We start from the raw sequence: 24,212 nt of genomic DNA, 5'->3' as shown, positions 1-24,212 counted from the left end.
AGTCCTTACACCGCCACCGCATCTCCTTCCCTGCCCTGCCTGAAACGTTACCAACAAACCTTCCCATTAGCCAACTTTGCCACCGGGGTTTGGTGCGGGGACTAGCGCGAACGCAGGTCCCCACTACCAGAAATTATACGCTCGAGTTACCCACATTTGGGGTAATCGCAAGGGTCAACCCAATCGAAGTGCAATGAAAGAGCCTCACCTTGAGAGGACTGCCTCCCTGATCACAGTGCCTCCCGCGTCAGGTAAGTATGCCTTTTCAGCCTCTCCGGGACCGCAAAACGCAACTTGTCTGCGCATACCATGTGGTAATGGAGGTCACGTGCTCCTCGTCCTGTCGTGTCGTGCTGTCCACTCGCTGCTATGCTACCTAGAAAAGAGAAGAGAATGTGAAGGTTGGTTGCTTGGTCACTTTTTCTGCTTTCACTTGATTATTTCTTCCCCAGAGGGAAGTGGGCCACGCTCGGAGGTAGTGCTATACCGAGGCAACCCGTGGCCGGGACGAGGCAAGCCTCTTTTCCACGGCCCAGTTCCAAAAATCAGTTTAATATATGAGCTGCTCGATGAGCAGCGGTATCAGATATTAAGCTGATAAGAACAGATTACTACACTTGATCTTAGCCAAAAGGCCGAGAAGCGATGCCCGTAAATGGCTCACGGCGGACAAGGTGCTCCCAGTCTCATGGCCACGAGATATGGTGGTCCGTTACAATCCGTGCCAAGGAAGGAATGCCCAAAGCCAACCTGAAAGCGAGGCGCACACAACGATCGCTCTTGTACAGTGGGCAGCAGCACCAGCATTGCATGGCACTTGCGTGACGGCAAGAGGACAAATGCACATTGTGCTTGCTCTGACCTCGTTTTCATTTTCCCTTATAACAAAGTTTAATTTTCACGGCAAATTACTTGTCTACGACCATACCACAGGGAAAACACCGGTTCTCGTCCGATCACCGAAGTTAAGCCCTGTCGGGCGGGGTTTAGTACTTGGATGGGAGACCGCCTGGGAATACCCCGTGTTGTAGGCTTCCCTTTTTCTTCTGTACACTTGATTATCTCAAAAAATCTCAGTTTCTTTCAATGAAAGAAAGACACATTCCAAACCAGGTTTTTTGAACACAACATGCCAACGATATGTCAAAGATGAGACATACGACAAAAACAAAATAGTTCACACGAGAAAGTGGAACTTGTATTCCCAAGGGAGCGCGTGCGCGCGAGATCTTATCAATCCAACGTTTATGACATGAAACGTATCTTTTCGTGTGAGCAAAGAACAGGATACGACAAGTAAAAAATGCATGCACTGTTATGCATTAGATGGAAGTTAACCTAGCCCGGATGATATGTATACAACGAAGGCTACAACACTACAACATTGATCTTGCGAAAACGTGACTTACGTGACGTAGCGCACTTCAAAGTCTTACTGTTCCCTGCTCAACACGGACAGTACGTATTCAAAGGGCCGATAAAGACACTATCCTGAACCATGAAAGATTTACTTTTTATGATAACAATCCAATTAACTGATAACATAGAGAAACCACAAAGTGTTGGCACAGAAATGTAACGCCAACTGATCTGGCGGGTCCTCAGTTACTCAATGCAAACGGGGCTCTCCAGAACGCAACATAACACAACGCAAAAGAAATCTATCGCGATGGAGCAGTACAAACACACATCCACTTACGTTTTCGAAACGATGCACGAGGATAAGAGCTCGACCCGCTGGCATTTTCTTGTCTCACTCGTCTATCGATGGAAATCGATGCGGCTGAAATAAACACGTCGTCTCCCTCTCTGTACGGCCAAGAATGAGAGAAATGAAATCACAGTTTTTCAGTGCACCAAGTACGGACATTCACCTACAATTTCAGCAGTGGACTTCACAAATACAACTCACCTTCCTTAGTCCTTACACCGCCACCGCATCTCCTTCCCTGCCCTGCCTGAAACGTTACCAACAAACTTCCCATTAGCCAACTTTGCCACCGGGGTTTGGTGCGGGACTAAGCGCGAACGCAGGTCCCCACTACCAGAAATTATACGCTCGAGTTACCCACATTTGGGGTAATCGCAAGGGTCAACCCCAATCGAAGTGCAATGAAAGAGCCTCACCTTGAGAGGACTGCCTCCCTGATCACCAAGTGCCTCCCGCGTCAGGTAAGTTTTTTTTATGTTTAAGGCGAATGGCAGCCCCCCGGTAGGGTGAGTGCAATGGCTGCCAGACATTCAGACTCATCCATCAACAACAATGGTTCGCCTCAAACGGGGGTGCACCAGCACGTCAAACGTCACCGGGGAATCGAACCCCGCCCCTACAAACAAAAAAAAAAAACAAAACTAACGAAGAAAAGCATTCACGAGACGCCTCGTCCGACTTACACTCGAGAATGGCATTTCCACATCAAACAAACAAACAAGCAAACCAACAGGACGAAGGACTACAGGACAAAACAAAAACAACCGAACTGTGCAGCGGCGAATGGCAGACCTGACAAGGACGCCAGTCAGAAAGACTCATCCTAACAGGAGTAGGTACGCCGCGAGACAGCAACAGCTTGGGGCGACAATGGGACTAGAACTGGGACAGAGAAAAACGACCATTGCAAACAGAGCCGATAATGCCAGACGCACCCCACTGACGATGAAAATAACGTAGACGACGGGGGGACTTGAAACGCTTAAAAAGGAGAGGTAGATTGAACTTGACACGAGAGCGGACCTTTGCGATGACATCGAGAGCACCGGGCGGCACATTACGGAAACGAAAGTCATTCCGAGCGAGCCAGATAAAATACTTACAGACAACCTAGGATGTACACGAAAACACGAGGAACTCGACGGATCTCAGCCGGGTCAAAAACCAAACAGCACGTGACGGCAAACCAAAGAAGGGGACGAAGACGAAAAAACCAAACAATAGAGACTGTAACCATGAAAGAACACTATGAGCAAGAGGGCAGGAGAAAAACAAGTGAGAAGGACATTCAGAGGCAAGACGGCAAAAAGCAAGAAGGGTCGACCGAGTACCCAAAAACCGACAAGGCGATCGGCAGTGTACAACACGCCATGGCGACCTTTCAGTTGAGATCGATCACTGGGCGGTCAAGATTGAAGAAGAACAATTGGGACCAGGTCGAAGGCCAGTAGAGAGTATAGCCATACAAAGGAAAAAACTTGTCAACACAATGGGGAGTCGGACGATCCTCAGACAGCAAAAACAAATAAACAGAATTTGCAGAGATAGAGGAAACAGCAGCAAACATGATGAGGGGACAAAGACGCAATGACAAGGGAGGAACGACGCCGACGGGAAAAGGAACCACCAACCAAACGCCAAGCAGACAGAAGAGCAGAGTAAAACGGGGGGAGGGACTTGGAGGAAAAGGCCTCAGGACGGGACAGAACAACATCAAGAGCAGGGACACCAAAACGAGAATCACACCAAAAGGAAAAGAAATGGACCCAACTACGCGGAGAAAACAGTGAAACGCCGAACCCACTGGACAAGAAGCGCAGAAACCTTAAGACGAAGATCAATGACAGAAAAACCCACCAGCAGATGTAGGCTGAACAACAACAGCACGAGAAACCAGATCGCGTTTGCCCTTCCAAAAAAACCCAAAAACCAATTTACAAAGCTCGGAAGAAACCCAAGGGGGGACATGAATTAGGGAGGCAATGTACCAAAACCCTAGAAAGGGCCAAGGCGTTGATGACGAGAGCTCTCCCGCCGTAGGACAGGGAGCGTTGCCTCCAAGAAGCCAGCACATTCTCCACGGCATCAATCCTAGGACGCCAGTTCACTTCCTCCAAATTCCCAGGCCCAATAAAGACGCCCAGCACTTTGATCTTGGCCGAGGTCCCAGTCCAGGGTGACAGGGGGGTCAGTCCTGCCAGACCACGAACCGAGCCACAATCCCTTGGATTTGGATCCCTGATTAAGCTTAGCACCAGAACCCCTTTCAAAAAGAGCATAAACTTCAAAAATAGCAGCAATGGCAATATCAGACGTGACAATGAGAGAGGTGTCATCGGCGTACTGCGAGATCGGAGACAGGGCCCGCGGGGGCCCGGGGACAGAAAGACCAATGATACGTGGATTGGCACGAATGTTAACAGCAAGCACTTCAGAAACTAGAACATACAATAATGGAGACAAAGGACAGCCCTGACGCACGCCACGAGACAAAGGAAAAAACCGAGACAGATAACCATTAACAACTACAGAGCTTTGGACAGCAGAATAGAACAGAACAACCCAACGGACAAAAGATGGGCCAAAACCCATCCTCGACAAAGTAGCACACATAAATGACCAATCCACTCTATCAAAGGCCTTTTCCTGGTCTAAGGAGAGAACGGCAACGGGATGTCAGATTCCGTGGCAAAGGCAACCACATCACGCAAAAGAGCAACATTCTCGCCAATAAACCTGCCAGGAACACCGCAGGTCTGATCCTCACTAACAAACCAGATGGATAACTTTGAGAAGGCGCCCAGCAATAAACACGAGAAGCAAGCTTATAGTCGACGTTGAGAAGGGAGATGGGGCGCCAGTTACGAGCGTCCAACCGATCTCCCTTCTTAAAGATTAAGGATATGAGACCCCGCCGTTGAGACAAAGACATAGAACCAGACAGATAACACGAATTCAAGACCTCCACTAAATCAGACCCAAGGACGTCCCAGAATTTCAAGTTAAAACTCCATGGGAGAGGCCATCGGACCCCGGGGCTTTACGACGAGCCATGCCAACAAGGGCACGATGACACTCCTCAAGAGTCAGAAAGCCCTCACAAAGATCAGCTTGGGCAGATGAAAGGACGAGGGACACATTACTGAGAAGAATATCTTGAGCGGCGGAATCCGTAGGACAGGCAGTAAAAAAAGAGAGGAGTAGAAAGTGGCGAACGAAGAACACAGATCAGAAGGTGTTGAAACAATGGACCCATCAGGGTTCCGAAGCGCAGAAACCCACCGGTCAGCAGACCGTTTCTTCTCTAAACGAAAAAAGTACGCCGATGAGACTTCGCCCTCCTCAACCCATCGGACACACGTGACCGTACTTGGGCACCTTGAGCAGCCCTGATGTCATAGGCGGAAAGCTGTTCAAGGGTGGATCGATAAACACCTAAAACAGACAGGCAACCAGCATCAAGCCGTGCCTTGAGGTGTGCCGCCAACTAGCCAACAAATCGCGTGACCAAGATTCTTTCTGCGACCGGCGCACACAGTAAGATACCGTAATGCCCTTCGATCTTTGCTTTACCGGAATCCCACCACTTGGAAAGAGAGGAAAAACAGAGCTTACAGTCCTTCCAATCGGCCCAAAAGTCAGAAATAAGGCGACAGACCAGTACTCCTCCTCCTCCAGGACTGAGGTATTAAGCTTCCAAAGCCCCGGACCAGGAGGAATAACGTCAGGAACAGTAAGAGAGCAGGACACAGCACAATGGTCTGAAAACGGACACGGAAGAATTTCACAAACAGAGACAGAGACGCAACCCAGACATAAGGGCACCCAATTAGATCTATACGGGAGGAGATAGAGCCATCCGCCTTAGTCCAGGTAAAGGCGGAGGAAGACGGATGGAGGTATCTCCAAATATCAATACAACAGACATCGTCAAAAAGACGACCAAGGGCAACAACACTCTCACGCGAGGTATCACCGACCACGGAGCCCACACGGTCAGCAGCGCGATCAAAGACGGTATTAAAATCGCCGGCGAGGAGGGTGGGAACTGAAGGGTCTAATCGGGAAGAGACCCCGTCCAGGAAGGCATCACGATCAGGGTTACGATTGGGAGCATAAATGCAAGCAACCCTGAACACAGCGCCACGCAAAGAAAACTCACATAACAAAAACCGACCACAACTATCAGAGGAAGAGATTTAACAAGGGACAACACTGGACGAAAACAAAAACATACAACCACAAGGACTTATTAGAGCCGGAGACACCACAACGGAAAGACCAGATGACTGGAAACCAGGACTGACACTCACTGAGGGAGATGCAGTGGGCCTCTTGGAGGCACACTACATCAGGAAACAACAGGCAAGGAATGAAGCCACTGTACAAACCCAGCTCGCTTAGACTGGTCTCGCAGACCGTTGACGTTAATTGAGACAACTGACAGAGCCATAATGGAGTACAGTAAAAGAGTAACTATGTACGTGCTTTGCGTTGGGGGAGGGAAAACGACACATCAGGCAAACCTTCGTGCTTCGCAGACTTGACAGTATCAGCTGAAGCACGAGTCTTCGATTTAGTAGAAGAGGGCGCAGCTCCGCTCTTCTTAGCCACCTTTGTAAGAGCCTTCCGGGAAGGAGTAACAGAAGAGCTATCAGAGGAGGTTCTCAACGGAATCACAACCGCGTTTACGAGGAGTGGATACCTCAACCATTTCCACCTCCAAAGGTTCAACAGATTGGGAGGATGGAGGAAACACCCGAAGAAACAAGACTGTCGGTACCACCACTAGCAAACAGTACCCCTTACGACGCACACCTGTATTCTCAGCCACTTTACATAAAGTGCCACCACTTGGTGGTTTTTAACATTTTGTAATTTTTTAACAGAATCTCAGTACTTTTGGCAGATGCCCGTAAATGCTCACGGCGGACAAGGTGCTCCCAGTCTCATGGCCACGAGATATGGTGGTCCGATTACAATCCGTGCCAAGGAAGGAATGCCCAAAGCCAACCTGAAAGCGAGGCGCACACAACGATCGCTCTTGTACAGTGGGCAGCAGCACCAGCATTGCATGGCACTTGCGTTGACGGCAAGAGGACAAATGCACATTGTGCTTGCTCTGACCTCGTTTTCATTTTCCCTTATAACAAAGTTAATTTTCACGGCAAATTACTTGTCTACGACCATACCACAGGGAAAACACCGGTTCTCGTCCGATCACCGAAGTTAAGCCCTGTCGGGCGGGGTTAGTACTTGGATGGGAGACCGCCTGGGAATACCCCGTGTTGTAGGCTTCCCTTTTTCCTTCTGTACACTTGATTATCTCAAAAAATCTCAGTTTCTTTCAATGAAAGAACATTCCAAACCAGGTTTTTTGAACACAACATGCCAACGATATGTCAAAGATGAGACATACGACAAAAACAAAATAGTTCACACGAGAAAGTGGAACTTGTATTCCCAAGGGAGCGCGTGCGCGCGAGATCTTATCAATCCAACGTTTATGACATGAAACGTATCTTTTCGTGTGAGCAAAGAACAGGATACGACAAGTAAAAAATGCATGCACTGTTATGCATTAGATGGAAGTTAACCTAGCCCGGATGATATGTATACAACGAAGGCTACAACACTACAACATTGATCTTGCGAAAACGTGACTTACGTGACGTAGCGCACTTCAAAGTCTTACTGTTCCCTGCTCAACACGGACAGTACGTATTCAAAGGGCCGATAAGACACTATCCTGACCATGAAAGATTTACTTTTTATGATAACAATCCAATTAACTGATAACATAGAGAAACCACAAAGTGTTGGCCACAGAAATGTAACGCCAACTGATCTGGCGGGTCCTCAGTTACTCAATGCAAAACGGGCTCTCCAGAACGCAACATAACACAACGCAAAATAAATCTATCGCGATGGAGCAGTACAAACACACATCCACTTACGTTTTCGAAACGATGCACGAGGATAAGAGCTCGACCCGCTGGCATTTTCTTGTCTCACTCGTCTATCGATGGAAATCGATGCGGCTGAAATAAACACGTCGTCTCCCTCTCTGTACGGCCAAGAATGAGAGAAATGAAATCACAGTTTTTCAGTGCACCAAGTACGGAACATTCACCTACAATTTCAGCAGTGGACTTCACAAATACAACTCACCTTCCTTAGTCCTTACACCGCCACCGCATCTCCTTCCCTGCCCTGCCTGAAACGTTACCAACAAACCTTCCCATTAGCCAACTTTGCCACCGGGGTTTGGTGCGGGGACTAGCGCGAACGCAGGTCCCCACTACCAGAAATTATACGCTCGAGTTACCCACATTTGGGGTAATCGCAAGGGTCAACCCAATCGAAGTGCAATGAAAGAGCCTCACCTTGAGAGGACTGCCTCCCTGATCACAGTGCCTCCCGCGTCAGGTAAGTATGCCTTTTCAGCCTCTCCGGGACCGCAAAACGCAACTTGTCTGCGCATACCATGTGGTAATGGAGGTCACGTGCTCCTCGTCCTGTCGTGTCGTGCTGTCCACTCGCTGCTATGCTACCTAGAAAAGAGAAGAGAATGTGAAGGTTGGTTGCTTGGTCACTTTTTCTGCTTTCACTTGATTATTTCTTCCCCAGAGGGAAGTGGGCCACGCTCGGAGGTAGTGCTATACCGAGGCAACCCGTGGCCGGGACGAGGCAAGCCTCTTTTCCACGGCCCAGTTCCAAAAATCAGTTTAATATATGAGCTGCTCGATGAGCAGCGGTATCAGATATTAAGCTGATAAGAACAGATTACTACACTTGATCTTAGCCAAAAGGCCGAGAAGCGATGCCCGTAAATGGCTCACGGCGGACAAGGTGCTCCCAGTCTCATGGCCACGAGATATGGTGGTCCGTTACAATCCGTGCCAAGGAAGGAATGCCCAAAGCCAACCTGAAAGCGAGGCGCACACAACGATCGCTCTTGTACAGTGGGCAGCAGCACCAGCATTGCATGGCACTTGCGTGACGGCAAGAGGACAAATGCACATTGTGCTTGCTCTGACCTCGTTTTCATTTTCCCTTATAACAAAGTTTAATTTTCACGGCAAATTACTTGTCTACGACCATACCACAGGGAAAACACCGGTTCTCGTCCGATCACCGAAGTTAAGCCCTGTCGGGCGGGGTTTAGTACTTGGATGGGAGACCGCCTGGGAATACCCCGTGTTGTAGGCTTCCCTTTTTCTTCTGTACACTTGATTATCTCAAAAAATCTCAGTTTCTTTCAATGAAAGAAAGACACATTCCAAACCAGGTTTTTTGAACACAACATGCCAACGATATGTCAAAGATGAGACATACGACAAAAACAAAATAGTTCACACGAGAAAGTGGAACTTGTATTCCCAAGGGAGCGCGTGCGCGCGAGATCTTATCAATCCAACGTTTATGACATGAAACGTATCTTTTCGTGTGAGCAAAGAACAGGATACGACAAGTAAAAAATGCATGCACTGTTATGCATTAGATGGAAGTTAACCTAGCCCGGATGATATGTATACAACGAAGGCTACAACACTACAACATTGATCTTGCGAAAACGTGACTTACGTGACGTAGCGCACTTCAAAGTCTTACTGTTCCCTGCTCAACACGGACAGTACGTATTCAAAGGGCCGATAAAGACACTATCCTGAACCATGAAAGATTTACTTTTTATGATAACAATCCAATTAACTGATAACATAGAGAAACCACAAAGTGTTGGCACAGAAATGTAACGCCAACTGATCTGGCGGGTCCTCAGTTACTCAATGCAAACGGGGCTCTCCAGAACGCAACATAACACAACGCAAAAGAAATCTATCGCGATGGAGCAGTACAAACACACATCCACTTACGTTTTCGAAACGATGCACGAGGATAAGAGCTCGACCCGCTGGCATTTTCTTGTCTCACTCGTCTATCGATGGAAATCGATGCGGCTGAAATAAACACGTCGTCTCCCTCTCTGTACGGCCAAGAATGAGAGAAATGAAATCACAGTTTTTCAGTGCACCAAGTACGGACATTCACCTACAATTTCAGCAGTGGACTTCACAAATACAACTCACCTTCCTTAGTCCTTACACCGCCACCGCATCTCCTTCCCTGCCCTGCCTGAAACGTTACCAACAAACTTCCCATTAGCCAACTTTGCCACCGGGGTTTGGTGCGGGACTAAGCGCGAACGCAGGTCCCCACTACCAGAAATTATACGCTCGAGTTACCCACATTTGGGGTAATCGCAAGGGTCAACCCCAATCGAAGTGCAATGAAAGAGCCTCACCTTGAGAGGACTGCCTCCCTGATCACCAAGTGCCTCCCGCGTCAGGTAAGTTTTTTTTATGTTTAAGGCGAATGGCAGCCCCCCGGTAGGGTGAGTGCAATGGCTGCCAGACATTCAGACTCATCCATCAACAACAATGGTTCGCCTCAAACGGGGGTGCACCAGCACGTCAAACGTCACCGGGGAATCGAACCCCGCCCCTACAAACAAAAAAAAAAAACAAAACTAACGAAGAAAAGCATTCACGAGACGCCTCGTCCGACTTACACTCGAGAATGGCATTTCCACATCAAACAAACAAACAAGCAAACCAACAGGACGAAGGACTACAGGACAAAACAAAAACAACCGAACTGTGCAGCGGCGAATGGCAGACCTGACAAGGACGCCAGTCAGAAAGACTCATCCTAACAGGAGTAGGTACGCCGCGAGACAGCAACAGCTTGGGGCGACAATGGGACTAGAACTGGGACAGAGAAAAACGACCATTGCAAACAGAGCCGATAATGCCAGACGCACCCCACTGACGATGAAAATAACGTAGACGACGGGGGGACTTGAAACGCTTAAAAAGGAGAGGTAGATTGAACTTGACACGAGAGCGGACCTTTGCGATGACATCGAGAGCACCGGGCGGCACATTACGGAAACGAAAGTCATTCCGAGCGAGCCAGATAAAATACTTACAGACAACCTAGGATGTACACGAAAACACGAGGAACTCGACGGATCTCAGCCGGGTCAAAAACCAAACAGCACGTGACGGCAAACCAAAGAAGGGGACGAAGACGAAAAAACCAAACAATAGAGACTGTAACCATGAAAGAACACTATGAGCAAGAGGGCAGGAGAAAAACAAGTGAGAAGGACATTCAGAGGCAAGACGGCAAAAAGCAAGAAGGGTCGACCGAGTACCCAAAAACCGACAAGGCGATCGGCAGTGTACAACACGCCATGGCGACCTTTCAGTTGAGATCGATCACTGGGCGGTCAAGATTGAAGAAGAACAATTGGGACCAGGTCGAAGGCCAGTAGAGAGTATAGCCATACAAAGGAAAAAACTTGTCAACACAATGGGGAGTCGGACGATCCTCAGACAGCAAAAACAAATAAACAGAATTTGCAGAGATAGAGGAAACAGCAGCAAACATGATGAGGGGACAAAGACGCAATGACAAGGGAGGAACGACGCCGACGGGAAAAGGAACCACCAACCAAACGCCAAGCAGACAGAAGAGCAGAGTAAAACGGGGGGAGGGACTTGGAGGAAAAGGCCTCAGGACGGGACAGAACAACATCAAGAGCAGGGACACCAAAACGAGAATCACACCAAAAGGAAAAGAAATGGACCCAACTACGCGGAGAAAACAGTGAAACGCCGAACCCACTGGACAAGAAGCGCAGAAACCTTAAGACGAAGATCAATGACAGAAAAACCCACCAGCAGATGTAGGCTGAACAACAACAGCACGAGAAACCAGATCGCGTTTGCCCTTCCAAAAAAACCCAAAAACCAATTTACAAAGCTCGGAAGAAACCCAAGGGGGGACATGAATTAGGGAGGCAATGTACCAAAACCCTAGAAAGGGCCAAGGCGTTGATGACGAGAGCTCTCCCGCCGTAGGACAGGGAGCGTTGCCTCCAAGAAGCCAGCACATTCTCCACGGCATCAATCCTAGGACGCCAGTTCACTTCCTCCAAATTCCCAGGCCCAATAAAGACGCCCAGCACTTTGATCTTGGCCGAGGTCCCAGTCCAGGGTGACAGGGGGGTCAGTCCTGCCAGACCACGAACCGAGCCACAATCCCTTGGATTTGGATCCCTGATTAAGCTTAGCACCAGAACCCCTTTCAAAAAGAGCATAAACTTCAAAAATAGCAGCAATGGCAATATCAGACGTGACAATGAGAGAGGTGTCATCGGCGTACTGCGAGATCGGAGACAGGGCCCGCGGGGGCCCGGGGACAGAAAGACCAATGATACGTGGATTGGCACGAATGTTAACAGCAAGCACTTCAGAAACTAGAACATACAATAATGGAGACAAAGGACAGCCCTGACGCACGCCACGAGACAAAGGAAAAAACCGAGACAGATAACCATTAACAACTACAGAGCTTTGGACAGCAGAATAGAACAGAACAACCCAACGGACAAAAGATGGGCCAAAACCCATCCTCGACAAAGTAGCACACATAAATGACCAATCCACTCTATCAAAGGCCTTTTCCTGGTCTAAGGAGAGAACGGCAACGGGATGTCAGATTCCGTGGCAAAGGCAACCACATCACGCAAAAGAGCAACATTCTCGCCAATAAACCTGCCAGGAACACCGCAGGTCTGATCCTCACTAACAAACCAGATGGATAACTTTGAGAAGGCGCCCAGCAATAAACACGAGAAGCAAGCTTATAGTCGACGTTGAGAAGGGAGATGGGGCGCCAGTTACGAGCGTCCAACCGATCTCCCTTCTTAAAGATTAAGGATATGAGACCCCGCCGTTGAGACAAAGACATAGAACCAGACAGATAACACGAATTCAAGACCTCCACTAAATCAGACCCAAGGACGTCCCAGAATTTCAAGTTAAAACTCCATGGGAGAGGCCATCGGACCCCGGGGCTTTACGACGAGCCATGCCAACAAGGGCACGATGACACTCCTCAAGAGTCAGAAAGCCCTCACAAAGATCAGCTTGGGCAGATGAAAGGACGAGGGACACATTACTGAGAAGAATATCTTGAGCGGCGGAATCCGTAGGACAGGCAGTAAAAAAAGAGAGGAGTAGAAAGTGGCGAACGAAGAACACAGATCAGAAGGTGTTGAAACAATGGACCCATCAGGGTTCCGAAGCGCAGAAACCCACCGGTCAGCAGACCGTTTCTTCTCTAAACGAAAAAAGTACGCCGATGAGACTTCGCCCTCCTCAACCCATCGGACACACGTGACCGTACTTGGGCACCTTGAGCAGCCCTGATGTCATAGGCGGAAAGCTGTTCAAGGGTGGATCGATAAACACCTAAAACAGACAGGCAACCAGCATCAAGCCGTGCCTTGAGGTGTGCCGCCAACTAGCCAACAAATCGCGTGACCAAGATTCTTTCTGCGACCGGCGCACACAGTAAGATACCGTAATGCCCTTCGATCTTTGCTTTACCGGAATCCCACCACTTGGAAAGAGAGGAAAAACAGAGCTTACAGTCCTTCCAATCGGCCCAAAAGTCAGAAATAAGGCGACAGACCAGTACTCCTCCTCCTCCAGGACTGAGGTATTAAGCTTCCAAAGCCCCGGACCAGGAGGAATAACGTCAGGAACAGTAAGAGAGCAGGACACAGCACAATGGTCTGAAAACGGACACGGAAGAATTTCACAAACAGAGACAGAGACGCAACCCAGACATAAGGGCACCCAATTAGATCTATACGGGAGGAGATAGAGCCATCCGCCTTAGTCCAGGTAAAGGCGGAGGAAGACGGATGGAGGTATCTCCAAATATCAATACAACAGACATCGTCAAAAAGACGACCAAGGGCAACAACACTCTCACGCGAGGTATCACCGACCACGGAGCCCACACGGTCAGCAGCGCGATCAAAGACGGTATTAAAATCGCCGGCGAGGAGGGTGGGAACTGAAGGGTCTAATCGGGAAGAGACCCCGTCCAGGAAGGCATCACGATCAGGGTTACGATTGGGAGCATAAATGCAAGCAACCCTGAACACAGCGCCACGCAAAGAAAACTCACATAACAAAAACCGACCACAACTATCAGAGGAAGAGATTTAACAAGGGACAACACTGGACGAAAACAAAAACATACAACCACAAGGACTTATTAGAGCCGGAGACACCACAACGGAAAGACCAGATGACTGGAAACCAGGACTGACACTCACTGAGGGAGATGCAGTGGGCCTCTTGGAGGCACACTACATCAGGAAACAACAGGCAAGGAATGAAGCCACTGTACAAACCCAGCTCGCTTAGACTGGTCTCGCAGACCGTTGACGTTAATTGAGACAACTGACAGAGCCATAATGGAGTACAGTAAAAGAGTAACTATGTACGTGCTTTGCGTTGGGGGAGGGAAAACGACACATCAGGCAAACCTTCGTGCTTCGCAGACTTGACAGTATCAGCTGAAGCACGAGTCTTCGATTTAGTAGAAGAGGGCGCAGCTCCGCTCTTCTTAGCCACCTTTGTAAGAGCCTTCCGGGAAGGAGTAACAGAAGAGCTATCAGAGGAGGTTCTCAACGGAATCACAACCGCGTTTACGAGGAGTGGATACCTCAACCATTTCCACCTCCAAAGGTTCAACAGATTGGGAGGATGGAGGAAACACCCGAAGAAACAAGACTGTCGGTACCACCACTAGCAAACAGTACCCCTTACGACGCACACCTGTATTCTCAGCCACTTTACATAAAGTGCCACCACTTGGTGGTTTTTAACATTTTGTAATTTTTTAACAGAATCTCAGTACTTTTGGCAGATGCCCGTAAATGCTCACGGCGGACAAGGTGCTCCCAGTCTCATGGCCACGAGATATGGTGGTCCGATTACAATCCGTGCCAAGGAAGGAATGCCCAAAGCCAACCTGAAAGCGAGGCGCACACAACGATCGCTCTTGTACAGTGGGCAGCAGCACCAGCATTGCATGGCACTTGCGTTGACGGCAAGAGGACAAATGCACATTGTGCTTGCTCTGACCTCGTTTTCATTTTCCCTTATAACAAAGTTAATTTTCACGGCAAATTACTTGTCTACGACCATACCACAGGGAAAACACCGGTTCTCGTCCGATCACCGAAGTTAAGCCCTGTCGGGCGGGGTTAGTACTTGGATGGGAGACCGCCTGGGAATACCCCGTGTTGTAGGCTTCCCTTTTTCCTTCTGTACACTTGATTATCTCAAAAAATCTCAGTTTCTTTCAATGAAAGAACATTCCAAACCAGGTTTTTTGAACACAACATGCCAACGATATGTCAAAGATGAGACATACGACAAAAACAAAATAGTTCACACGAGAAAGTGGAACTTGTATTCCCAAGGGAGCGCGTGCGCGCGAGACCTTATCAATCCAACGTTTATGACATGAAACGTATCTTTTCGTGTGAGCAAAGAACAGGATACGACAAGTAAAAAATGCATGCACTGTTATGCATTAGATGGAAGTTAACCTAGCCCGGATGATATGTATACAACGAAGGCTACAACACTACAACATTGATCTTGCGAAAACGTGACTTACGTGACGTAGCGCACTTCAAAGTCTTACTGTTCCCTGCTCAACACGGACAGTACGTATTCAAAGGGCCGATAAGACACTATCCTGACCATGAAAGATTTACTTTTTATGATAACAATCCAATTAACTGATAACATAGAGAAACCACAAAGTGTTGGCCACAGAAATGTAACGCCAACTGATCTGGCGGGTCCTCAGTTACTCAATGCAAAACGGGCTCTCCAGAACGCAACATAACACAACGCAAAATAAATCTATCGCGATGGAGCAGTACAAACACACATCCACTTACGTTTTCGAAACGATGCACGAGGATAAGAGCTCGACCCGCTGGCATTTTCTTGTCTCACTCGTCTATCGATGGAAATCGATGCGGCTGAAATAAACACGTCGTCTCCCTCTCTGTACGGCCAAGAATGAGAGAAATGAAATCACAGTTTTTCAGTGCACCAAGTACGGAACATTCACCTACAATTTCAGCAGTGGACTTCACAAATACAACTCACCTTCCTTAGTCCTTACACCGCCACCGCATCTCCTTCCCTGCCCTGCCTGAAACGTTACCAACAAACCTTCCCATTAGCCAACTTTGCCACCGGGGTTTGGTGCGGGGACTAGCGCGAACGCAGGTCCCCACTACCAGAAATTATACGCTCGAGTTACCCACATTTGGGGTAATCGCAAGGGTCAACCCAATCGAAGTGCAATGAAAGAGCCTCACCTTGAGAGGACTGCCTCCCTGATCACAGTGCCTCCCGCGTCAGGTAAGTATGCCTTTTCAGCCTCTCCGGGACCGCAAAACGCAACTTGTCTGCGCATACCATGTGGTAATGGAGGTCACGTGCTCCTCGTCCTGTCGTGTCGTGCTGTCCACTCGCTGCTATGCTACCTAGAAAAGAGAAGAGAATGTGAAGGTTGGTTGCTTGGTCACTTTTTCTGCTTTCACTTGATTATTTCTTCCCCAGAGGGAAGTGGGCCACGCTCGGAGGTAGTGCTATACCGAGGCAACCCGTGGCCGGGACGAGGCAAGCCTCTTTTCCACGGCCCAGTTCCAAAAATCAGTTTAATATATGAGCTGCTCGATGAGCAGCGCGTATCAGATATTAAGCTGATAAGAACAGATACTACACTTGATCTTAGCCAAAAGGCCGAGAAGCGATGCCCGTAAATGCTCACGGCGGACAAGGTGCTCCCAGTCTCATGGCCACGAGATATGGTGGTCCGATTACAATCCGTGCCAAGGAAGGAATGCCCAAAGCCAACCTGAAAGCGAGGCGCACACAACAACGATCGCTCTTGTACAGTGGGCAGCAGCACCAGCATTGCATGGCACTTGCGTTGACGGCAAGAGGACAAATGCACATTTGTGCTTGCTCTGACCTCGTTTTTCATTTTCCCTTATAACAAAGTTAATTTTCACGGCAAATTACTTGTCTACGACCATACCACAGGGAAAACACCGGTTCTCGTCCGATCACCGAAGTTAAGCCCTGTCGGGCGGGGTTAGTACTTGGATGGGAGACCGCCTGGGAATACCCCGTGTTGTAGGCTTCCCTTTTTCCTTCTGTACACTTGATTATCTCAAAAAAATCTCAGTTTCTTTCAATGAAAGAACATTCCAAACCAGGTTTTTTGAACACAACATGCCAACGATATGTCAAAGATGAGACATACGACAAAAACAAAATAGTTCACACGAGAAAGTGGAACTTGTATTCCCAAGGGAGCGCGTGCGCGCGAGATCTTATCAATCCAACGTTTATGACATGAACGTATCTTTTCGTGTGAGCAAAGAACAGGATACGACAAGTAAAAAATGCATGCACTGTTATGCATTAGATGGAAGTTAACCTAGCCCGGATGATATGTATACAACGAAGGCTACAACACACTACAACATTGATCTTGCGAAAACGTGACTTACGTGACGTAGCGCACTTCAAAGTCTTACTGTTCCCTGCTCAACACGGACAGTACGTATTCAAAGGGCCGATAAGACACTATCCTGACCATGAAAGATTTACTTTTTATGATAACAATCCAATTAACTGATAACATAGAGAAACCACAAAGTGTTGGCCACAGAAATGTAACGCCAACTGATCTGGCGGGTCCTCAGTTACTCAATGCAAAACGGGCTCTCCAGAACGCAACATAACACAACGCAAAAAAATCTATCGCGATGGAGCAGTACAAACACACATCCACTTACGTTTTCGAAACGATGCACGAGGATAAGAGCTCGACCCGCTGGCATTTTCTTGTCTCACTCGTCTATCGATGGAAATCGATGCGGCTGAAATAAACACGTCGTCTCCCTCTCTGTAACGGCCAAGAATGAGAGAAATGAAATCACAGTTTTTCAGTGCACCAAGTACGGAACATTCACCTACAATTTCAGCAGTGGACTTCACAAATACAACTCACCTTCCTTAGTCCTTACACCGCCACCGCATCTCCTTCCCTGCCCTGCCTGAAACGTTACCACAACAACCTTCCCATTAGCCAACTTTGCCACCGGGGTTTGGTGCGGGGACTAGCGCGAACGCAGGTCCCCACTACCAGAAATTATACGCTCGAGTTACCCACATTTGGGGTAATCGCAAGGGTCAACCCAATCGAAGTGCAATGAAAGAGCCTCACCTTGAGAGGACTGCCTCCCTGATCACAGTGCCTCCCGCGTCAGGTAAGTATGCCTTTTCAGCCTCTCGGGACCGCAAAACGCAACTTGTCTGCGCATACCATGTGGTAATGTGAGGTCACGTGCTCCTCGTCCTGTCGTGTCGTGCTGTCCACTCGCTGCTATGCTACCTAGAAAAGAGAAGAGAATGTGAAGGTTGGTTGCTTGGTCACTTTTTCTGCTTTCACTTGATTATTTCTTCCCCAGAGGGAAGTGGGCCACGCTCGGAGGTAGTGCTATACCGAGGCAACCCGTGGCCGGACGAGGCAAGCCTCTTTTCCACGGCCCAGTTCCCAAAAATCAGTTTAATATATGAGCTGCTCGATGAGCAGCGTATCAGATATTAAGCTGATAAGAACAGATACTACACTTGATCTTAGCCAAAAGGCCGAGAAGCGATGCCCGTAAATGCTCACGGCGGACAAGGTGCTCCCAGTCTCATGGCCACGAGATATGGTGGTCCGATTACAATCCGTGCCAAGGAAGGAATGCCCAAAGCCAACCTGAAAGCGAGGCGCACACAACGATCGCTCTTGTACAGTGGGCAGCAGCAGCACCAGCATTGCATGGCACTTGCGTTGACGGCAAGAGGACAAATGCACATTGTGCTTGCTCTGACCTCGTTTTCATTTTCCCTTATAACAAAGTTAATTTTCACGGCAAATTACTTGTCTACGACCATACCACAGGGAAAACACCGGTTCTCGTCCGATCACCGAAGTTAAGCCCTGTCGGGCGGGGTTAGTACTTGGATGGGAGACCGCCTGGGAATACCCCGTGTTGTAGGCTTCCCTTTTTCCTTCTGTACACTTGATTATCTCAAAAAATCTCAGTTTCTTTCAATGAAAGAACATTCCAAACCAGGTTTTTTGAACACAACATGCCAACGATATGTCAAAGATGAGACATACGACAAAAACAAATAGTTCACACGAGAAAGTGGAACTTGTATTCCCAAGGGAGCGCGTGCGCGCGCGAGATCTTATCAATCCAACGTTTATGACATGAAACGTATCTTTTCGTGTGAGCAAAGAACAGGATACGACAAGTAAAAAATGCATGCACTGTTATGCATTAGATGGAAGTTAACCTAGCCCGGATGATATGTATACAACGAAGGCTACAACACTACAACATTGATCTTGCGAAAACGTGACTTACGTGACGTAGCGCACTTCAAAGTCTTACTGTTCCCTGCTCAACACGGACAGTACGTATTCAAGGGCCGATAAGACACACTATCCTGACCATGAAAAGATTTACTTTTTTATGATAACAATCCAATTAACTGATAACATAGAGAAACCACAAAGTGTTGGCCACAGAAATGTAACGCCAACTGATCTGGCGCGGGTCCTCAGTTACTCAATGCAAAACGGGCTCTCCAGAACGCAACATAACACAACGCAAAAGAAATCTATCGCGATGGAGCAGTACAAACACACATCCACTTACGTTTTCGAAACGATGCACGAGGATAAGAGCTCGACCCGCTGGCATTTTCTTGTCTCACTCGTCTATCGATGGAAATCGATGCGGCTGAAATAAACACGTCGTCTCCCTCTCTGTACGGCCAAGAATGAGAGAAATGAAATCACAGTTTTTCAGTGCACCAAGTCGGAACATTCACCTACAATTTCAGCAGTGGACTTCACAAATACAAACTCACCTTCCTTAGTCCTTACACCGCCACCGCATCTCCTTCCCTGCCCTGCCTGAAACGTTACCAACAAACCTTCCATTAGCCAACTTTGCCACCGGGGTTTGGTGCGGGGACTAGCGCGAACGCAGGTCCCCACTACCAGAAATTATACGCTCGAGTTACCCACATTTGGGGTAATCGCAAGGGTCAACCCAATCGAAGTGCAATGAAAGAGCCTCACCTTGAGAGGACTGCCTCCCTGATCACAGTGCCTCCCGCGTCAGGTAAGTATGCCTTTTCAGCCTCTCCGGGACCGCAAAACGCAACTTGTCTGCGCATACCATGTGGTAATGGAGGTCACGTGCTCCTCGTCCTGTCGTGTCGTGCTGTCCACTCGCTGCTATGCTACCTAGAAAAGAGAAGAGAATGTGAAGGTTGGTTGCTTGGTCACTTTTTTCTGCTTTCACTTGATTATTTCTTCCCCAGAGGGAAGTGGGCCACGCTCGGAGGTAGTGCTATACCGAGGCAACCCGTGGCCGGGACGAGGCAAGCCTCTTTTCCACGGCCCAGTTCCAAAAATCAGTTTAATATATGAGCTGCTCGATGAGCAGCGTATCAGATATTAAGCTGATAAGAACAGATACTACACTTGATCTTAGCCAAAAGGCCGAGAAGCGATGCCCGTAAATGCTCACGGCGGACAAGGTGCTCCCAGTCTCATGGCCACGAGATATGGTGGTCCGATTACAATCCGTGCCAAGGAAGGAATGCCCAAAGCCAACCCTGAAAGCGAGGCGCACACAACGATCGCTCTTGTACAGTGGGCAGCAGCACCAGCATTGCATGGCACTTGCGTTGACGGCAAGAGGACAAATGCACATTGTGCTTGCTCTGACCTCGTTTTCATTTTCCCTTATAACAAAGTTAATTTTCACGGCAAATTACTTGTCTACGACCATACCACAGGGAAAACACCGGTTCTCGTCCGATCACCGAAGTTAAGCCCTGTCGGGCGGGGTTAGTACTTGGATGGGAGACCGCCTGGGAATACCCCGTGTTGTAGGCTTCCCCTTTTTTCCTTCTGTACACTTGATTATCTCAAAAAATCTCAGTTTCTTTCAATGAAAGAACATTCCAAACCAGGTTTTTTGAACACAACATGCCAACGATATGTCAAAGATGAGACATACGACAAAAACAAATAGTTCACACGAGAAAGTGGAACTTGTATTCCCAAGGGAGCGCGTGCGCGCGAGATCTTATCAATCCAACGTTTTATGACATGAAACGTATCTTTTCGTGTGAGCAAAGAACAGGATACGACAAGTAAAAAATGCATGCACTGTTATGCATTAGATGGAAGTTAACCTAGCCCGGATGATATGTATACAACGAAGGCTACAACACTACAACATTGATCTTGCGAAAACGTGACTTACGTGACGTAGCGCACTTCAAAGTCTTACTGTTCCCTGCTCAACACGGGACAGTACGTATTCAAAGGGCCGATAAGACACTATCCTGACCATGAAAGATTTACTTTTTATGATAACAATCCAATTAACTGATAACATAGAGAAACCACAAAGTGTTGGCCACAGAAATGTAACGCCAACTGATCTGGCGGGTCCTCAGTTACTCCATGCAAAACGGGCTCTCCAGAACGCAACATAACACAACGCAAAAGAAATCTATCGCGATGGAGCAGTACAAACACACATCCACTTACGTTTTCGAAACGATGCACGAGGATAAGAGCTCGACCCGCTGGCATTTTCTTGTCTCACTCGTCTATCGATGGAAATCGATGCGGCTGAAATAAACACGTCGTCTCTCCCTCTCTGTACGGCCAAGAATGAGAGAAATGAAATCACAGTTTTTTCAGTGCACCAAGTACGGAACATTCACCTACAATTTCAGCAGTGGACTTCACAAATACAACTCACTTACTTCCTTAGTCCTTACACCGCCACCGCATCTCCTTCCCTGCCCTGCCTGAACGTTACCAACAAACCTTCCCATTAGCCAACTTTGCCACCCGGGGTTTGGTGCGGGGACTAGCGCGAACGCAGGTCCCCACTACCAGAAATTATACGCTCGAGTTACCCACATTTGGGGTAATCGCAAGGGTCAACCCAATCGAAGTGCAATGAAAGAGCCTCACCTTGAGAGGACTGCCTCCCTGATCACAGTGCCTCCCGCGTCAGGTAAGTATGCCTTTTCAGCCTCTCCGGGACCGCAAAACGCAACTTGTCTGCGCATACCATGTGGTAATGGAGGTCACGTGCTCCTCGTCCTGTCGTGTCGTGCTGTCCACTCGCTGCTATGCTACCTAGAAAAGAGAAGAGAATGTGAAGGTTGGTTGCTTGGTCACTTTTTCTGCTTTCACTTGATTATTTCTTCCCCAGAGGGAAGTGGGCCACGCTCGGAGGTAGTGCTATACCGAGGCAACCCGTGGCCGGGACGAGGCAAGCCTCTTTTCCACACGGCCCAGTTCCAAAAATCAGTTTAATATATGAGCTGCTCGATGAGCAGCGTATCAGATATTAAGCTGATAAGAACAGATACTACACTTGATCTTAGCCAAAAGGCCGAGAAGGATGCCCGTAAATGCTCACGGCGGACAAGGTGCTCCCAGTCTCATGGCCACGAGATATGGTGGTCCGATTACAATCCGTGCCAAGGAAGGAATGCCCAAAGCCAACCTGAAAGCGAGGCGCACACAACGATCGCTCTTGTACAGTGGGCAGCAGCACCAGCATTGCATGGCACTTGCGTTGACGGCAAGAGGACAAATGCACATTGTGCTTGCTCTGACCTCGTTTTCATTTTCCCTTATAACAAAGTTAATTTTCACGGCAAATTACTTGTCTACGACCATACCACAGGGAAAACACCGGTTCTCGTCCGATCACCGAAGTTAAGCCCTGTCGGGCGGGGTTAGTACTTGGATGGGAGACCGCCTGGGAATACCCCGTGTTGTAGGCTTCCCTTTTTCCTTCTGTACACTTGATTATCTCAAAAAATCTCAGTTTCTTTCAATGAAAGAACATTCCAAACCAGGTTTTTTGAACACAACATGCCAACGATATGTCAAAGATGAGACATACGACAAAAACAAAATAGTTCACACGAGAAAGTGGAACTTGTATTCCCAAGGGAGCGCGTGCGCGCGAGATCTTATCAATCCAACGTTTATGACATGAAACGTATCTTTTCGTGTGAGCAAAGAACAGGATACGACAAGTAAAAAATGCATGCACTGTTATGCATTAGATGGAAGTTAACCTAGCCCGGATGATATGTATACAACGAAGGCTACAACACTACAACATTGATCTTGCGAAAACGTGACTTACGTGACGTAGCGCACTTCAAAGTCTTACTGTTCCCTGCTCAACACGGACAGTACGTATTCAAAGGGCCGATAAGACACTATCCTGACCATGAAAGATTTACTTTTTATGATAACAATCCAATTAACTGATAACATAGAGAAACCACAAAGTGTTGGCCACAGAAATGTAACGCCAACTGATCTGGCGGGTCCTCAGTTACTCAATGCAAAACGGGCTCTCCAGAACGCAACATAACACAACGCAAAATAAATCTATCGCGATGGAGCAGTACAAACACACATCCACTTACGTTTTCGAAACGATGCACGAGGATAAGAGCTCGACCCGCTGGCATTTTCTTGTCTCACTCGTCTATCGATGGAAATCGATGCGGCTGAAATAAACACGTCGTCTCCCTCTCTGTACGGCCAAGAATGAGAGAAATGAAATCACAGTTTTTCAGTGCACCAAGTACGGAACATTCACCTACAATTTCAGCAGTGGACTTCACAAATACAACTCACCTTCCTTAGTCCTTACACCGCCACCGCATCTCCTTCCCTGCCCTGCCTGAAACGTTACCAACAAACCTTCCCATTAGCCAACTTTGCCACCGGGGTTTGGTGCGGGGACTAGCGCGAACGCAGGTCCCCACTACCAGAAATTATACGCTCGAGTTACCCACATTTGGGGTAATCGCAAGGGTCAACCCAATCGAAGTGCAATGAAAGAGCCTCACCTTGAGAGGACTGCCTCCCTGATCACAGTGCCTCCCGCGTCAGGTAAGTATGCCTTTTCAGCCTCTCCGGGACCGCAAAACGCAACTTGTCTGCGCATACCATGTGGTAATGGAGGTCACGTGCTCCTCGTCCTGTCGTGTCGTGCTGTCCACTCGCTGCTATGCTACCTAGAAAAGAGAAGAGAATGTGAAGGTTGGTTGCTTGGTCACTTTTTCTGCTTTCACTTGATTATTTCTTCCCCAGAGGGAAGTGGGCCACGCTCGGAGGTAGTGCTATACCGAGGCAACCCGTGGCCGGGACGAGGCAAGCCTCTTTTCCACGGCCCAGTTCCAAAAATCAGTTTAATATATGAGCTGCTCGATGAGCAGCGTATCAGATATTAAGCTGATAAGAACAGATTTTTTTTTTTCAAAAGAGCGTTTATTCACAAATAAAAATGGAGCAATTACATATTCAGGAATACAAAAAAGTCTACAGAGTTACAAAGCCGGAGTAAGCAGCTAGCCGTAAGGGCCAGGGGCCCTAACGATAAAGTCCATGAACTGCG

The 24,212-nt window shown here is 48.2% G+C and overlaps 23 non-coding genes and 1 pseudogene across 23 annotated transcripts; 8 read left to right on the top strand and 16 right to left on the bottom strand.

Moving 5' to 3' along the window:
- Positions 1–95: 95 nt before the first annotated feature.
- On the bottom strand, positions 96–259 carry LOC138036571 (U1 spliceosomal RNA). Its single transcript, XR_011129990.1, has one exon. It is a non-coding gene; the product is annotated as a U1 spliceosomal RNA (small nuclear RNA).
- A 194-nt stretch (positions 260–453) lies between these two features.
- On the bottom strand, positions 454–647 carry LOC138036526 (U2 spliceosomal RNA). Its single transcript, XR_011129951.1, has one exon. It is a non-coding gene; the product is annotated as a U2 spliceosomal RNA (small nuclear RNA).
- A 267-nt stretch (positions 648–914) lies between these two features.
- LOC138036546 (5S ribosomal RNA) lies at positions 915–1,034 on the top strand. Its single transcript, XR_011129968.1, has one exon. It is a non-coding gene; the product is annotated as a 5S ribosomal RNA (ribosomal RNA).
- Positions 1,035–2,012: 978 nt separating this feature from the next.
- LOC138036581 (U1 spliceosomal RNA) lies at positions 2,013–2,180 on the bottom strand. The gene has a single exon (XR_011130000.1). It is a non-coding gene; the product is annotated as a U1 spliceosomal RNA (small nuclear RNA).
- A 4,709-nt stretch (positions 2,181–6,889) lies between these two features.
- Positions 6,890–7,008, top strand: LOC138036540 (5S ribosomal RNA). The gene has a single exon (XR_011129962.1). It is a non-coding gene; the product is annotated as a 5S ribosomal RNA (ribosomal RNA).
- Positions 7,009–7,984: 976 nt separating this feature from the next.
- LOC138036569 (U1 spliceosomal RNA) lies at positions 7,985–8,148 on the bottom strand. The gene has a single exon (XR_011129989.1). It is a non-coding gene; the product is annotated as a U1 spliceosomal RNA (small nuclear RNA).
- A 194-nt stretch (positions 8,149–8,342) lies between these two features.
- LOC138036525 (U2 spliceosomal RNA) lies at positions 8,343–8,536 on the bottom strand. The gene has a single exon (XR_011129950.1). It is a non-coding gene; the product is annotated as a U2 spliceosomal RNA (small nuclear RNA).
- A 267-nt stretch (positions 8,537–8,803) lies between these two features.
- On the top strand, positions 8,804–8,923 carry LOC138036545 (5S ribosomal RNA). The gene has a single exon (XR_011129967.1). It is a non-coding gene; the product is annotated as a 5S ribosomal RNA (ribosomal RNA).
- Positions 8,924–9,901: 978 nt separating this feature from the next.
- On the bottom strand, positions 9,902–10,069 carry LOC138036580 (U1 spliceosomal RNA). The gene has a single exon (XR_011129999.1). It is a non-coding gene; the product is annotated as a U1 spliceosomal RNA (small nuclear RNA).
- A 4,709-nt stretch (positions 10,070–14,778) lies between these two features.
- LOC138036539 (5S ribosomal RNA) lies at positions 14,779–14,897 on the top strand. Its single transcript, XR_011129961.1, has one exon. It is a non-coding gene; the product is annotated as a 5S ribosomal RNA (ribosomal RNA).
- A 976-nt stretch (positions 14,898–15,873) lies between these two features.
- Positions 15,874–16,037, bottom strand: LOC138036568 (U1 spliceosomal RNA). The gene has a single exon (XR_011129987.1). It is a non-coding gene; the product is annotated as a U1 spliceosomal RNA (small nuclear RNA).
- Positions 16,038–16,231: 194 nt separating this feature from the next.
- On the bottom strand, positions 16,232–16,425 carry LOC138036515 (U2 spliceosomal RNA). The gene has a single exon (XR_011129942.1). It is a non-coding gene; the product is annotated as a U2 spliceosomal RNA (small nuclear RNA).
- A 272-nt stretch (positions 16,426–16,697) lies between these two features.
- Positions 16,698–16,816, top strand: LOC138036537 (5S ribosomal RNA). The gene has a single exon (XR_011129960.1). It is a non-coding gene; the product is annotated as a 5S ribosomal RNA (ribosomal RNA).
- Positions 16,817–17,795: 979 nt separating this feature from the next.
- Positions 17,796–17,959, bottom strand: LOC138036566 (U1 spliceosomal RNA). The gene has a single exon (XR_011129985.1). It is a non-coding gene; the product is annotated as a U1 spliceosomal RNA (small nuclear RNA).
- Positions 17,960–18,153: 194 nt separating this feature from the next.
- Positions 18,154–18,345, bottom strand: LOC138036520 (U2 spliceosomal RNA). The gene has a single exon (XR_011129946.1). It is a non-coding gene; the product is annotated as a U2 spliceosomal RNA (small nuclear RNA).
- A 270-nt stretch (positions 18,346–18,615) lies between these two features.
- Positions 18,616–18,734, top strand: LOC138036536 (5S ribosomal RNA). The gene has a single exon (XR_011129959.1). It is a non-coding gene; the product is annotated as a 5S ribosomal RNA (ribosomal RNA).
- A 981-nt stretch (positions 18,735–19,715) lies between these two features.
- On the bottom strand, positions 19,716–19,879 carry LOC138036565 (U1 spliceosomal RNA). The gene has a single exon (XR_011129984.1). It is a non-coding gene; the product is annotated as a U1 spliceosomal RNA (small nuclear RNA).
- Positions 19,880–20,074: 195 nt separating this feature from the next.
- Positions 20,075–20,266, bottom strand: LOC138036584 (U2 spliceosomal RNA). The gene has a single exon (XR_011130003.1). It is a non-coding gene; the product is annotated as a U2 spliceosomal RNA (small nuclear RNA).
- A 268-nt stretch (positions 20,267–20,534) lies between these two features.
- On the top strand, positions 20,535–20,653 carry LOC138036535 (5S ribosomal RNA). Its single transcript, XR_011129958.1, has one exon. It is a non-coding gene; the product is annotated as a 5S ribosomal RNA (ribosomal RNA).
- A 985-nt stretch (positions 20,654–21,638) lies between these two features.
- LOC138036564 (U1 spliceosomal RNA) lies at positions 21,639–21,802 on the bottom strand. Its single transcript, XR_011129983.1, has one exon. It is a non-coding gene; the product is annotated as a U1 spliceosomal RNA (small nuclear RNA).
- A 194-nt stretch (positions 21,803–21,996) lies between these two features.
- Positions 21,997–22,190, bottom strand: LOC138036521 (U2 spliceosomal RNA). The gene has a single exon (XR_011129947.1). It is a non-coding gene; the product is annotated as a U2 spliceosomal RNA (small nuclear RNA).
- Positions 22,191–22,456: 266 nt separating this feature from the next.
- Positions 22,457–22,575, top strand: LOC138036531 (5S ribosomal RNA). Its single transcript, XR_011129955.1, has one exon. It is a non-coding gene; the product is annotated as a 5S ribosomal RNA (ribosomal RNA).
- A 976-nt stretch (positions 22,576–23,551) lies between these two features.
- On the bottom strand, positions 23,552–23,715 carry LOC138036563 (U1 spliceosomal RNA). The gene has a single exon (XR_011129982.1). It is a non-coding gene; the product is annotated as a U1 spliceosomal RNA (small nuclear RNA).
- A 194-nt stretch (positions 23,716–23,909) lies between these two features.
- Positions 23,910–24,086, bottom strand: LOC138036534 (U2 spliceosomal RNA; annotated as a pseudogene).
- Between the last annotated feature and the right edge of the window lie 126 nt (positions 24,087–24,212).

The sequence above is a fragment of the Montipora capricornis genome, unplaced genomic scaffold (genome assembly GCF_036669925.1).
Source record: "Montipora capricornis isolate CH-2021 unplaced genomic scaffold, ASM3666992v2 scaffold_488, whole genome shotgun sequence".
NCBI lineage: Eukaryota > Metazoa > Cnidaria > Anthozoa > Scleractinia > Acroporidae > Montipora > Montipora capricornis.
The sequence above is the reverse complement of the archived record's forward strand: the minus strand, read 5'-3'. Positions and strand labels throughout refer to the sequence as shown.